The following is a 16,234-nucleotide window of genomic DNA, read 5'->3' as shown; positions in this document are numbered from 1 at the left end:
AGGCCCTCGGGGGTGGACTCCTGGCATGAATGTCTCTGCCTACCTGCTTCCATTGCCGCCTGTGGATACAGGACAACTCTTCTCCTTTTCACCTCCTCCACCAAGATTTTCAGCACAGCATCTGACAATACTGGAGCCTGCTCTCTCCTATGTTGTGCCATTCTTCAGTCAGTGTTGCTTCTTGCGTGACTGCCAGGACCTGTGCCAACCACAATGCTTGGGGAAGGGGTTTAAGAGGTGCAGGCTAGTTTTAGACAATGCAGGCTATCTCTTACTGATACTAGCAAGTTACCATTTTGGGCCCCTTGCTGATGCATGTAGCCATTGAACAGCACGGTTAGCATTGGCTGCACACAACAATTATTCAAATGAGCAAGCAGCATGAAGTTAGCGTGCTGCCTTTATTACATTGAACGAGCATGGGTTAATCACACATCACTATCTCCGCACCCGATTTTGGGAGCTATCAAATTTAGCGTCTCCTATCCAACACGGATGACAAAGGCAGCAGCTCTTCGGACGAAGAAGTGCCAGGGCGGCACCGACAGAAGAAGCGGCAAAGTTGAGGGAGTTGGAGGATGAGACACCCGAGCTCCAGAACATTGGAGACAATGAGGAGACCAGCGCACCCCAACTTTGCCTACAACCCGAAGAGGCCAGTGCACCACAGCCCCAGGAATCTGGGACCAGTGAGGCAATCAGCGCACCCCAGCTCCGGGAAGCCAGGAGCAGCAACGCCTCAGCGGGGGAGAGGATTGGAGAAGCTTCTCCAACAAAGGTCATTTCAAACACCGCTCTCTGCACGGACCCCAAGATGCCACCTGAGCAGAACACTGCCAATGGGGATTTCCTCAGCCCATCCAAAGTGAGGCAATTTGAGCACACTACGGGCATGAAGGAGCAGACTAAATGTCTGGGACTATCAGAGACAACAGGTTTGGTAAGAAAATTAATGCTTTAAAATGGGTTTAAAGATTGTATCCATAAATGTGCGTAGCATTAAATCTACTACGCGATGTGTTGCGTCCTTGGACTACCTTGCCAAGGTCAAAGCTGACCTGTTGTTTCTGCAGGAGTGTGCGATACCGCACCTCAGCTTCTACAGGCAATGGTCACGATGGTGGTCTCATGGGCCATCGATCTGGTCGGCTGGAAACGACTCTTGTTCCTCTGGCCTGGATATTCTGCTGCGGGGTGGCAACTTCACCATCTCCGAGGTTAAGGAGTGGTGGGCAGGTGCCTCCTTGTAGCAGACATAATGTACAAGAATGCTCCACTCCGGTTAATTAACGTGTATGCCCTGTCACAAGGGGCTGAGCGGCTGGAGGTTTTTCAGCAGCTCCCACTGCAGCTGGCAACCTCCAGGACAGTCATTCTGGGCGGCGACTTCTACTGCATCATCGATGTGGCTGGACGATCTGGCAAGGCCAACAGCAGATTGGACGCTACATCCAGATCCCTGATGGAAACAGTTAAGGATGCCAAGCTGCACGACCTCTTCAGCAACCCTGCAGATGGACCGCAGTGTAGATACACCTGGTCGCGGTCAGACAGGTCCATCCGTTCCAGGATAGACTTCCTGTTTGTGTCCCTTGCATTCGTAGTCAGATCCACAGACGTCAAGCCGGTGTTTTTCTCTGACCGCTGCCTCCCACTGGCTGACTGCCACTTAGAGAAGGACCAGAGGGTGGGCAGGGGGGCATGGAAGCTAAACATGCAACTGCTGACCCCAGAGAACATTGAGGAGCTCAAGAGGGATTACAAAGGTTGGAGAACTGTGAAACCCTCTTTGAGTCCCTGACACACTGGTGGGAAGAGATCAAGGGAAACATCAAGAGGTTTTTTGTTCTCAAAGGCACCCAGAAAGCTAGAAAGGAGGGAAATGTCCCAACTCCAGAAACACATGCAGAATATGCTCCGGCTGCAGTCGATGGGGGTTGATGTCAAGGAGGAACTCCAAGAGGTGAAGAGCCAGCAAGCCTCACTCTTTGCCTCGGAGGCCTCCAAGATCATCGTCCGTTCCAGAGTCCGCTCTGTGGATCAGGATGAGACGTGCTCACGTTTCTTCTTCCAAAGGTTACACAGAGAGAGTTCTGTGATCAGCAGCCTGAAGGAAGAAGACGGCTCAGTAAAGTCATCGCAGTCCGACATTTTGAGGATCAGCAAATCCTTTTATGCTGGATTGTATGACGTGAAGCCCATAGACAGCACGGCCTCCCAGTCCTTCCTGTCCTCTATCACGGAGGTCTTAGATGACAGTACACGGGAGAGCCTGGACAAAGCGCTAACTCCTGATGAACTGACTAAGGCCTTTGAGTCCTTTGAGAAGAGTAAAACTCCCAGAAGTGACGGCTTGTCGGCGGAGTTGTATTCGGCTCTGTGGGACTGGTTCAGCCCAGACCTGCTAGAAGTGTACGAGAGTATGCTCCTGGCCAGCAGTATGTCAGAATCCACGAGGAAAGGCATAATCACCCTCATCTACAAGCACAAGGGGGGAAAGGGAGGAAATTAGAAATTGGCGACCCATTTCACTGTTGAATGTGGACTATAAGATTCTGTCCAAGGTCATCGCCAATCGGGTCAAATCCGCTCTGGAATTGGTGATCCATCCTGACCAGACCTGAATTGTGACAGGCAGGAAGATTTCTGACAGCCTCGGGGTGTGGATACCTGCCTCGTCAGCTGGGATCAGGAGAAGGCCTTTGACAGAATATCGCACAAATGGTGGATGTGCTCTCCAAAATGGGGTTTGGGGAGGGAATTTGCAATTGGATCCAACTGCTCCACACTAACATCAGTAGTGCAGTCTCAATCAATGGGTGAGAATCAGATAGCTTTCCGATTACATCTGGAGTCAGGCAGGGCTGTCTTCTCTCGTCTGTTCTTTTTGTGTGTTGCATAGAACTCTTTGCTGAGTCCATCAGGAAGGATCCGGGCATTAGAGGAATGATGATCCCAGGCAGCGGAGGCACTCAGATCAAAGTCTCCCTGTACATGAACGATGTCGCTGTCTTATGCTCGGATCCGCTGTCAGTGCGCAGACTGATCCACATCTGCAACCAGTTTGAACTGGCCTCGGGAGCCAAGGTAAATCGTGGGAAGAGTGAGGCCATGTTCTTCGGGAACTGGGCTGACCGATCCTTTGTCCCCTTCACTGTCAGGGCTGATGGCTTGAAGGTGCTTGGGATATAGTTCAGAGGGACCAGGACACGCGTTAGAAACTGGAAGGAGCGAGTGTCTATGGTGAAAAGGAAACTGGGCATGTGGGAGGGACACTCCCTCTCCATTGTGGGTAAGAACCTGGTCATCAGGTGTGAGGCACTCTCGCTGTTGCTGTACGTGGTGCAGGTCTGGCCCATTCTACACTCCTGCGTGGTGGCGATCAGCCAAGCCATCTTCCGCTTTATCTGGAGGTCGGAAATGGATTGTGTCTGCAGGGATGCGATGTACAAGCCTCTAGATAAAGGGGAAAAAACATGCCCAACATAGCCCTCATACTGATAGCCACCTTTGTGTGTGGCTGCATCAAGCAGTGCGTGGACCCTCAGTACGCAAACACCAAGTGTCACTACGTGCTGAGGTTCTACCTGTCCCCAGTGTTATGAAGGATGGGTCTGGCCACACTGCCGCAGAATGCTCCAAGTAGTTGGACCGTGCCGTACCACCTGTCCCTCGTGGAAAAATTTATGCAGAGAAACACCTTTGACCACAAGTCCATCAGGCAGTGGTTGGCACGTAACGTCTTAGAGGCCCTGAGAGGAAAGGAGAGGGTGGATCCTGTGGAATGGTTCCCCAAGCAGACTGTCAAAGTCATTTGGCAGAATGCCTCATCACCAGAACTTTCCACCAAGCATCAAGACATAGCTTGGCTGGTGGTAAGGCCCTCCCCGTCAGATCCTTCCTACATGCCAGGAGTCTCACCCCCTAGGCACGTAGCCCTTGAGGTGGCTGTGGTGGGGAACAGACCATTGTTCACCTCCTTGTACATTGTGCCTTTGCAAAGAAGGTCTGGAGAGAGATGCAATGGTTTCTGTCGAGGTTCATCCCGAGCAGTTGTGTGACACAGGAATCTGTGCTCTATGGGCTGTTCCCAGGGACACACACCGAGACAAACATCAACTACAGCTGGAGGATCATCAACTCGGTGAAAGATGCTCTTTGGTCTGCCTGAAACTTGTTGGTCTTCCAGCGCAAAGAGTTGTCCCCGACCGAGTGTTGCAGACTGGCACATTCCAAAGTCCAGGACTACGAGCTGAGGGACGCACTAAAGCTTGGGCAGCTGCCGCAAAGGCGCAATGGGGAAGGGTTGCTGCCTAAGACCTTTCTGCCACATTGCACCGAGGGACTGGGAACTGTGTAGAGCCCCTCGGGGTGTACAGCTCAAAATGAATGTCTGCCAATGATTGTAATATTCATGGTTTGTACTGATCTCCTTGTTCACAGGGCATTTAAGAGCCAACCACATTGCTGTGGGTCTGGAGTCAATATGCAGGCCAGTAGATTTCCTTCCCTAAAGGACATTAGTGAACCTGCTGGATTTTTACAACAATCATTTCATGGTCACCATCAGACTTTTCATTCCAGGTTTTTTATTGAATTTAAATTCCACCATCTGCCATGGCAGGATTTGAACACAGGTTCCCAGAGAATTACCATGGATTTTCTGGATTACTAGTCCAGCGACAACACCACAGCACCATCACCTCCTCAGGACAATGAATACAATTTGAGGCACCTCACAATGCAACATGCTCTGCGGAAAAAGTTGATTGTTTATTGCACTTGATTTTATGAGAATTTAAAACATATTTTGTAATGTTCTTTTAGATATTTCTTTTTGAATAAAGTATATTTTTGCAAAAAAAATTTGGACCCACAAGCCAACTCTGCCATTCTTTGGGTGGAATTTTCCACTCCTGCCAGTGGCAGGAATTGTGATGGGCTTAATTTGGGAGGCAAAAGATCTGTGTCCCGACGGTGGGATAAACTGTGCAAATTTTGTTCTGCCGAGTCACAAGGTGGGTTAAGGGTGGGTCGAGTTTCCCGACTAACAATGTTGGGAACCTTATTTGCATGCTAATTAAAAGGCCACCTCGCTGGAATTAAGTTTATCCTTCAAATTAAGGTCCTTGCCGGCGAGAATTTAGAAACTTCAGTTTTACAATTGCAGGTAAATGGCATGCAGCTGGCGAGCTTCACCTCTTCCATGACATTTGAGGTCAGTAAATGTTGCTTTTGACTTCTTGGTGACTTTGCATAATTTCGCCCATATCGAGTGCTGGTAGCAAAAGCTGTGCCAAGGCTGAACAAGGGAGGCAGATGAAGGGTGGAAGTGGGGTGGGGGTGTGAGTAGGGTAGAAGGGTGGAGTGAAGGCTAGACAAGGGAGGCAAGCTTACCAGGGAAAGGGGGGTAAGAGTGTCTGGTGAAGCATCAGGGATAGTTTCTTAGAGGACGGGGTGGTGGTGTCGACGGTGGGGTCCTGGGGGATGAATTCAGGGTGCTGGTGATAGGAGGGAACAGTCACAGTCAGAGGGGGGAGCGGGATGAATAATTTGGCAGGTTCAGGGTGAGAGTCTGGTAGATAAAGGTCTTATTGGGGACAGGGTCAGCATGGGCATGGGGACGCTAACAGGCATAGGTTCAGAGATGAGCGAAAAGCAATTCCAGAGATGTCCTTGTACGTCCTGGGATGTGGTTGCTCACATCTGCCAGCTTCTCCAGTATGAACTGCGGCTGCAAGGACTCTGGAGGAGCAATGTGGAGCCCCGGACCTATAATGAGTGAATGTCTGTCCAGGTGCCGTTTAAATATGGCGCCAGGATCTTCAACCCCATGAGGTAATGGCTGAGTGGGCAACTCCCTACTCGCTCCGCCATGAGATTCACCAAGCTCCTTGTGGATGCATAATTAATGAGCTGACCAGTGGAAGATTGCGCTTCTTCAGCAGTTCCGCTGCCCAGCAGGAATCACGCTGACTTTCTCGCCCGCCTCCGGACTTAGTCTCCAGAATAAAAAATTCGGCCCTTATGTTCATGACTGATCTTCTAACTCAACACTGCTTTCTCTTCCTATCTTTGAATCCTTTGATTCACCTTGTACCCCAAACGAACCTAATTGAATTTGTTGAGCAAGTTACTAAAGTAGTAAACAGAGACTGTCTACACTGTAGTTAATATTGACTTCTAGAAGGTACTCAGCAAAGGTTCCATATAAGATACCTTTAGCTAAAGTTAAAGCTCATGGAATTGAAGGCAAATTATTTAGATTACTGAGGCAGAAGCAAACCGAGAGTAGGGGGGATGTGTGTGTACTCGAATTGGAAGCAATTGACTTGTGGTGGCCCAAAATGGGCTGCAGCTTCAACAATTCAGTATATTTATAGATAACATAATAGAGATCCATATATCCAAGTTTTTCAATGACACAAAGATGGGTGGCATTGTGAATACTGTGGATGCGGGCATAAAATTACAAAGAGAGATTAATTGAGTAGGCAAAACCGTGGCAGAAGGATTTTGATGCAGACAATTGTGAAGCCATCCATTCTGGACCAAAAGAGAGTAGATACAAGTACTATTTAAATGGTGAAGAGCCAGGAACAGTGGAGGTCCAAAAGATTTAGGGGTTCATGTTCACAGATCAGTAAAATGTAGAGGTCAGGAACAAAGTATAATCAATAAGTCAAAATGAATTTTAGTCTTTGGAAGTTCTGCTGCAGCTATATAAAGCTCTGATTAGACCACATCTGGATACTGTGTTCTGGGTGCCACCTCCTAGGAAGGATAAATTGGCCTTGGAAGGAGTGAAGCCAGAATGTTACCAGGGTTTGTTAAATTGTGAAGAAAGATTGCGTAAACTGGGCCTGTATTCACTGAAATATAGAAGGTTAAGGGGTGATTTGAATGAGGTTTTTGGATTTTGAAAGCAATTGATTGGATATATAGGAGATTCAAGGATAAGAGAACATAACCGTAAAATGAGAGTCAGACTATTCAAGAGAGAAGTTAGGAAACACCTCTTCACACAAAGAATGGTAGTAATGGGGAACTTCTAAATCTGGGATTGATGGATTTTTGCTATCCAAGGGTATTAAAGATAAGGAGCCGAGATGTGTTGATGGAGTTAGGATACAGATCAGCCAGGATCTCACTGGATGGTGGAATGGTGGAATTGAATGGTGGAACAATCCACGTGCCAATCAAACAAGAGCAATCACTACAGAGCATTTCTGTCTTAAGATGATTCCCACACACACGTTTTCAAGAACTGGCACAGTATAAGGAATAGAAGTAAAAAATTGAAATTAAAGGTTCTTTATCTGAATACACGAAGCCTCTGCAATAAGATAGATGAACTAGTGGCACAAATAGAGGTAAATGATTTAGATTTAATCGCCATCACAGAGACATGGTTACAAGGTGATCACAGTTGGGAAATGAATATTCCAAGGTACACAACATTTCAAAAAGGGACAGAATGGCAAAGGAGGAGGGGTAGCCCTGATAGTGAAAGATGACATAAGGACATTAGTGAGGAAGGATCTTATCTTAGAAGATCATGAAGTAGAATCAGTATGGGTGGAAATTAGGAATAGCAAGAGTCAGAAACACAATCGTGAGTAGTTTACAGGCCCCCTAACAGTAATTATACCATTGGGCAGAGAATTAAACAATAACTTATTGGAGTTTGTAACAAAGGAAATGTAATAATTGTCAGGGACTTTAAACTCCACATAGATTGGGACAATCAAATTGGCAAGAGCCATCTGGAAGATGAGTTTGTAGAATGCTTTTGTGACCTTTTCTTGGAGCAATAAGTTGTGGAACTGCCTAGAGATAAAGCTATCTTACATCTAGTATTTTGTAATGAGGCAGGGTTAATTCGTAATGTCATAGTAAAAGGTCCACTGGGAAATATTGTGTGCAGTTTTGCTCTCCACATTTAAGAAAGGATATACTTACATTGAGGCAGTACAGTGAAGGTTAACTAGATTGGTCCATGGGATGAGTGGGTGGTCCTATGATGAAAGGCTAAGTAAATTGGGCTTATATTCTCTGTGGTTTAGAAGAATGAGAGGCAATCTCATTGAAATCTACAAAATTCTGAAGAGGTTGTCGCTGAGAGATTGTTTCCACTGTTCAGGGAATATAAAACATGGGGTCACATTCTCAGGATAAGGAGCCAATCATTTAGGACTGAGATGAGGAGAAATTACTTCTCTCAAAGGGTTGTGAATCTTTGAAATTCTCTACCCCAGTGAGTTGTGGATGCTCCATTGTTGAACACATTTAAGGTTAGGATAGACAGATTTACAGTCTCTCAGAGAATTAAGGCAAATGGGGAGTGGGTGGGAAAATGGAGTTGAAGCCCAAGGTCAGCCATGATCATATTGAATGCCAGAGCAGGCTTGATGGGCTATATGGTCTACTCCTGCTCCTATTTCTTATGTTTTTTTATAGCATGATTACAAGGTTAAATGGTTGTTTAGCCATCATTCCCTTGTTTTCCTGTGCCTTCAATCAGTGACTGCCCAGATATTGAACAATTTTAACTGCACCCCATTTGTACTGGTGCAGTCTGGATTTGTGAAATATAATTTAACTAAAACTGTTCAATTTAAGTTTAAAAGCCTAACCCACTGAATATAAAGCACTATCACTGACCATCGGTTGGATTGACAGGGGATGACTACTATCTCTAATATGTTACAATTATGGAGTTTATAAGATTGTTATGTTTTGCTGCTGTCTTTAAATTAAGGTAAATTGGAGGGGGGTCATGTGACCTGTTCTGAAGTCTGCTTGACCACATACCACAGGGAGGCCCAGATTGTATTACTGGGTGATGGTCTAAGGTGTACATGGTTGGCGGCAATGGCAGCAGTCTGTGAGTTCACAGTGGGTAGACTTGAGTATCCAGAAGTCCCAGAATGGTGTTGAAAGTATCAAGTTGTAAACAGTTGTGCTGTAAATTGTCCATTTACTTCTATGGTGAAAGAGAGTTGGGGTCAAGAATAGCTAATCAGCATTTCTACTGTATGCAAGGCTAATGTGCTTCACGTTACCACAGGGACGAGGGCAGAGGAAGCCATTTTTGAGATAAAGTTACAGTCTTCCCTACAAATCAATGAAAATCACGGACAGCCGTTTCTTGTGTGGTCAGCAGAGAGAAGAGGCTTTGTGAACTACCACAGCCAGATGTGGACAGGGAAGAGATGCATCCTGCAGCCATCCAAGGATTCTGGGCGATTCATCCTTACATGGCCAGAGAGAAAAAATCATCGGGACACCCTTTATTGCCTGCATTGGATTCAGGAACCTCTCCGAAAACTAAAGGAAATGCCTGGAGATGGTCACTTGAAGTCACTATTTATTGTAAAAGGGAAATGTGAAAACCTTGGAAGCTGCAAGGAACTGTGAACTATTTGCTACAAGCACCGTAATTCCATGGAGAGTGTGATGTGTGGTAAGTATAAAAGACAAACATTACTTTCTTTAATTTTAATAAGCCTACAAAAAAAATGAGGTTTAGTCATTAGTGTTTTTTTTAATTATTCATCAGAGTAACAGTTTTAAAATGCGAAATCTTGTCATAACGTTCAGCTATTGACTGGAAGTTTGGATTTTTTTTTAAAGTTATCAGTCTCTACAGAGATCATAACAAATGTCACAGAGACATCCAGTGCATTCGCATGCCAGAAGTTTACTAGTCTACAAATGCTTGCTGCTGTTATTAAACTTGGTGTAAATCAAATGCCAAGGTGTGAACTGGCTCTGAAGCAAATCTTTCCAGAAAATCTTATTTCATCTGCTTACACTGTCAGTTCAGGTGATGATGCCAGATTCAGTCATCTTTTCCATCTTAACAGCATGGTCAGAGGAAACTCAATCCATTTGTCTAAACACAGGAGTCTCGAGTGTCATTACATAGAATTTACAGCACAGGAATAGGTCATTTAGACTTGTGCTTGTGTTAATCCTCCACACTAGCCTCCTCCCACCCTACTTCATCTAACCCTATCCGCATATTCTTCTATTCCTTTTTCTTGATGTACTTATCTGGATTTCCCATATATATGCATGTTATTCAACAACAACCTGCATTTATATAGCACTTTCAACATAATAAAATGTCCCAAGGTGCTTTACAGGAGCAAACACTGCACAGTTCACACCCAAACCCTCACAATGCAAACACTGTATGGTTCACACCCAAACCTTCGCAGTGCAAACACTGTATGGTTCACACCCAAACCCTCGCAGTGCAAACACTGTATGGTTCACATCCAAACCCTCCCAGTGCAAACACTTATGGTTCATAACCACACCCTCACAGTGCAAACACTGTATGGTTCATAACCACACCCTCACAGTGCAAACACTGTATGGTTCATAACACACACCCTCACAGTGCAAACACTATATGGTTCATAACCACACTCTCACAGTGCAAACACTGTATGGTTCATAACACACACCCTCACAGTGCAAACACTGCGAGATTCAAACCCATACCCTCACAGTGCAAACACTGTATGGTTCATAACCATACCCTCACAGTGCAAACACTGTATGGTTCATAACACACACCCTCACAGTGCAAACACTGTATGGTTCATAACCACACCCACACAGTGCAAACACTGTATGGTTCATAACACACACCCTCACAGTGCAAATACTGCGAGATTCAAACCCATACCCTCACAGTGCAAACACTGTGTAAATGCTCACAGACCAAATCTGATATGATTTGAAAGATGCATCCTCATAGTGCCATCTCTGAACTAGAGGTGGCAGTCAGAAGGCCTTGATCTGAGTGGCTTAGAGCGCAGAGTGAAAGAACTAAGGAAGCAAGTTGTTTTTCTTCATAACTTTGAGGCACCCAGCCTGTGCGAAAGATTTCCATGTATGTAACTAGACTGGAAGAGCAAATACAATGACAGGTGCTTCCCCTCAGTTGCCCTTATATCAGTTGGAGGAGCCTAAATGGGAAAATGAGCTTTCTTCATCCATGTTCATCTTGCGTTATCATCTGTAATGCCTAAAATTGACTTACCAGAATTCAAGGTCTTGGTGTGTTTGATCTTTTCTTCTTGAGGATGCTGTTCTTTGCAGTTGCCAACAGTACTTTTTCTTGTGCTCCATCTTCATGGCTGTCCTTACTTCATAGATTTTTTTATACTTCCTCTAAATATGCCACCATTTTGAAAAAATTCTGTTTTCCTCAATCAGCACCCCTTAATGAATGAAATCTTTGTAATTTTATTTTGGGGCTAGCTTAGGCCAAATATTGATGTCCCGTAGCTGACAGCAAATTGTTTGTGGAGCCAATAATTTCCTCTTAATTATCAATAAACCGATTGACTAGGCTGTGAAGCATTGATGTATTAAAATAGATAATGATTTTCCATGTCATTTTCTTGCAAGAAAGTCTATGACGCCGCTGTGGGTGATTTTAATTTAAACAGTCTCATTTACATAAATTCAACCAGCTTTCCACTAGACAGATAACTCACTGACAGCAATAAATTATAAGAATAAATGCTAAATTGTCATACGATGGTTTGTTGAAAACTGCATGTATTTAAGGTAGAGTGCATCAAAGTAGCCCTTCCAACCACAGGTAGAATGATTCCGGTCACAGTCAGTCACGAGTAAAACATATTGAGCTTCACAGATCAAAGGATATTAAAGGCATGAATAATGAACAAAACCTGCATTTAGGAAAACGGTATCTGAAATGGCTTAGACTTTATACATGAAAATGAGCCTGGTTAGTAGATCTTTGTCTCCGCTTCAAAGGTAATAGAAAAGTACAGATAAGGCTATTTTCAACATTTTGATTTTTGTAATTTATGTGTAGAACCAATTGTCACGTCCCTGATTCTGAAGCAGCAAAATCTTATACAGCTACATAAACAACTCATGCTATGTCCTCAAAGTAATGGAAAATTCCATGTGCAAAGGAAAAAAAAATCAATCATGCTGTATTTAACTAGATGCCACTGATGTTTTGATCGCTGGCTAAATTAGGCCAATCATTACAGTCACTTACATTTAAAGAAGTCAACTTTACCCATTTTGATAGCATGATTAGGGGAAGGTCCCACCAGGTGCTTAGTGATTTCTACAAAAAAGAGTGAAAACTGTGCAATGTAATACTATCTGCTGCTTTTGCATCTCCCATAGTAATACTGGTCAATGCCTGGGAATGAATTATCTGCCAATCCACTCGACCAGATAAGAGTCAAACTGGTCCACACCCATGCTACCGTAGAGCACCCATCTCGAATATTGCAGCTGAACTGGAAGCGAAACAGGGAGTTGGTAACAGGGGCATATTTGGGCTGGCTTTCAATAGTAGACCCTGACAATATTTTGAAGCGATGTCCTAACTATTTAGCCAGCAATTTGGCGAACAAGTTTTCAGTTAGCTGAATCTAACATCAATACCAAAAATCTTGCATATCCTAGAATTCACTGTTATCATTTATTATTTTCAAGAGGTAGAATGGCTTACCTTTAAAAATACTGTAGTACTAAGGGTGTTGGAAATTCTGCAGCATATATCAAGATGTAAAAATGCTGCATCCATGTGAGAGGAATAATGTGGTACTAGAGAAGTAAATCATCTCACCAGTGACAAAAGATTTTTATCTCAACTGTACAGTTTTCATATGTATTAGTGGATTCTGAATCAAATTAAAAGGCAGAAAGGGCAACTTCTCATATCACAATAGTCAGGTCTGAATTTCCTGGTCAAATGGAACAACTGAGATTGATAACAACATCCATAATTTTAAACTGCTGAGGATTGATGCTGATTGAAATTGTGGAGATTCCAGTGATCAAACACATATACCTATAAACAACTGTATACATCCACATAATTTGCAATAATGCAAACATTTGTAAGAATTCACTGGGCGGAATTTTCCATTTTTGAAGCTAAGTGCATGGGGGCGGGTCCCACAGCGTGTATCCCGCTGGTCGGAATGATGGGTAATCCACTCCGCCAGGGTAAGTCATCCTTCAACTCCCTCCAATGTCAAACTCTCATCATGGCATCATGTACACAAGGGGCTGCTCTTTTCAGGGGTCTCACACAACCATTAGCAGGGGGCCACATATTGCCACTGATTGTCTCACGGAAACATTCACATCACCACTATCTCTCATCTGTCATGTTGCTGACACTCCATCCTCAACCCCTCCTGAAGAGGACTCTCACCACACAGCGGGCATGCATGTTTCCCAACCTTTGCTCCACCCCTTTTCATCACATTCCCTTCTTTTGTCTTCAGCCAACAGATGGGAAATATTTCAGACCAGGGGAGGGATGGCCAACATTGTGCTCTCACCCACTTCGAGGAGGATGCCATCAAACTGGCTGGGGAGGACAGGGATTACTCCTGTGAGGAAGGGTGATTGGCTGGTCCCAGCAGCCTAGTATGGATGACACCTCCAGGAGTTCATCACATCCTGACATTCACAGTGAATGACTGTAATCTTGTATTCTGCCTGCTCATGAACTGATACTCTCTTTTCTCTCTTACAGGCACCAGCAGATCTAGCCAGATGAAGACAGCCAACATAAGCCCCAGACTCCAGACCACCTTGGATGAGGAAGCCACCAAGTAAGAACAATCACTGCGCTCCCCTGTGCCTTCCATAGCTCCAGAATAGACTCGGGCTCACCTAATGGAAACACGTCACTGACACGCCCTCGGAGCAGTCGGAGGCAGGGACAGCCCAGGTTTCTGACACTCGTAGGACTGCTGGAGACCTGCCACCCGCTGAGTCCAAGTCGGATGATGAGCTTCCGCGAGCGAGCACCAACACAATGCTGGGGGTGCAACGATAGGCAATGGAACATCAAGCAGAGATGTGGCAGTCACTAAGCAGACTGGAACGAAGGATGGATGAGCCCGTCTATGTTCTGTCTGATGTCATGGCTCTGACATGCGAGAGCTTTGAGGTCACTCTGGGAAGATTAGTGACCACCATGGAGAACTTGGTCCAGCAGATTTTGCCGAGTTTGAACTCGGCCCTGGACTCCATGGCCATACATATTTGTGGGCACCATCAGTGTCTACGCAACAGGGGCGGGGAACCTCGACCTCCCTCCAGGTCCTCAAGGAGACAGGGAAGGCACCCACAGGGAGATGAAGCATCAGCCAGAGACCTCAGGAGCCCCCACCCAGGACACTCCATGAGCATTCAATTGCATAGAATTCCCTCTGCTTGTGACCCCATCCACTCTCGTTGCTCAGGCCAACAAGGGTGCAACTGCCCCTGAGCAGGAGACCCTTATCAGGCCAGGGCCCTCCAGGCCTTGGGCCACCAGAGGGCATCTACCAAGGTCATCACAGACAACTGAACGTAGCAGTCAGCAGGCTGCCTCCAACTCTGCTGCAATGTATGGGCTGCACCCACGCGTGGTGGTAGGGTTAGAAAATGTAAAAACATTGAAATCCCTTTTGGGTCATGGGTGTGCAACTAAAAGACGGAACTTTTGTTAATATGTTTAATGTTTATGTGAATGGCTTGGTCAACTGTAGATTTTGTGGTTATGTACATATGAATCCTCTTATTTCAAGGTTTAGCCAGTCTCCTGCTCTGTGATGGTCTACCTTTGTCAGGTTCACATTCATGTGATGTCAACCTCACTAAAGATGGTTTCTGCACCCTTGTTTGATGTCAGGGAGATGTGTTAGAATCTTTATTGGAAGTGTGTGCTAAATGCATTTATAATCCTTCTTCCTCACGACACATTGTGTGAAGGCAGCTCAGCAGCCTTGAGGGATTAGCGGCAGCTGTGTCTCCTCAGTGGTAATGTCAAAGGACAAGAGCTGGAAGGGAGGATGATATCCCCAACCATGTCCTCATCTCACTGGCTGCTGCAGTTTCTCATTAATGTAGCGACAGCTGCATCAAGTAAGTTGCCACAGCATTCTTGCTGTTGTGTCGACTTTGACTTTCCAGAATGCACCACTGACCTTCTGATATATCATGGCCTGGTGAATCATGAGGCTGAAAGTTGCAAGTCTGAATGCTGAACATGCTTTCAATGTGACTGCTTGGATATCCCTCTCAACGCTATTGAATGACATTAAGGGACAGGAGAAATGTGGTCATCTCCTTCTGCCTTCACTTTACTCCTCCTGGAGCCTGGAAGCAATTAAAATGGCACAGGTACATCTTCCACATTGTGCTTCCTCGATGGCGTGGTAGCTGACCCTCATCAGCCTCTTCAGGTTCCTGGCCTTCCTGCTCTTCAGCCTCCGAGGAACTTTCATCTTCCTCCATTTCTCCATCTGACAAGGGAACACCCCTTTGCAGTGCAGGGTTGTGAAGGGTGCAACACACAGTGATGATGCAGGAGATCCTATCTGAGCACTCTAGGCATCTGAAGCACATCTTCAGAATGCCAATTGTCTGCTCGATTAAGGACCATGTGGAGCTGTGAGCTGCCTTGTACCTCTCCTCTGAACAACTCTGAGGGCAATGCATGGGTGTCATGAGACAGCACTTCAGCCCTTATCCCTAACCAGCCATCCCTGTAGACGCTCAGGCCCTTCGAATATCTGCGGCACCTGGGAGTGATTCAGGGTGTAGGAGTCATGGCAACTCCCAGGGTACTTGTCACAAATGTTCATATGTGCTTCCAATGATTGCACATCAGTTGAACACTGATGGAATGAAAGCATTTACGGTTGATAAACCTTAGGGGCTGCTGCCATGAAGCTCATAAAGCCACATAGGTACACTGCACTCTTGGGAAGACTGAGATGGCTGCAAACCTGTTGAACCTCGCAATCTGGCTATCCTCATCGATTGTAAACCTCACATAGTTATGAGCCTTGTTGTAGAGGGCATCTGCGGCCTCCTTGATGTATCTATGTGTTGCAGACTGCATGATGCCGCCCAGGTCCCCTGTGATTCCTGCAAAGGCAAAGAAATTGAGCATGGCAGTGACCTTCAGGGCCATTGGCAGGGGATAGCCTCTCATTTCATGGGGAGTTAGGTCTTCCTGAAGAATGTGATAGATGTGATGCACCAGAGCTCAGGATATGTGCAGACATGTGTGGCATTATCTTTCATTCATCTGCAAATAGGAGAGTCTTCTTCATAGACCATTGGTTTAACAAGTCATCTCCATGGTCTGAATCCATCCTCCTGATCCTCATATTCTTGCTGTGGCTCCCCTGCACTCTTGACCTCAGGTGGG

This window comes from Carcharodon carcharias, chromosome 19 (assembly GCF_017639515.1).
Source record: "Carcharodon carcharias isolate sCarCar2 chromosome 19, sCarCar2.pri, whole genome shotgun sequence".
Classification (NCBI taxonomy): Eukaryota; Metazoa; Chordata; class Chondrichthyes; order Lamniformes; family Lamnidae; genus Carcharodon; species Carcharodon carcharias.
The sequence above is the reverse complement of the archived record's forward strand: the minus strand, read 5'-3'. Positions refer to the sequence as shown.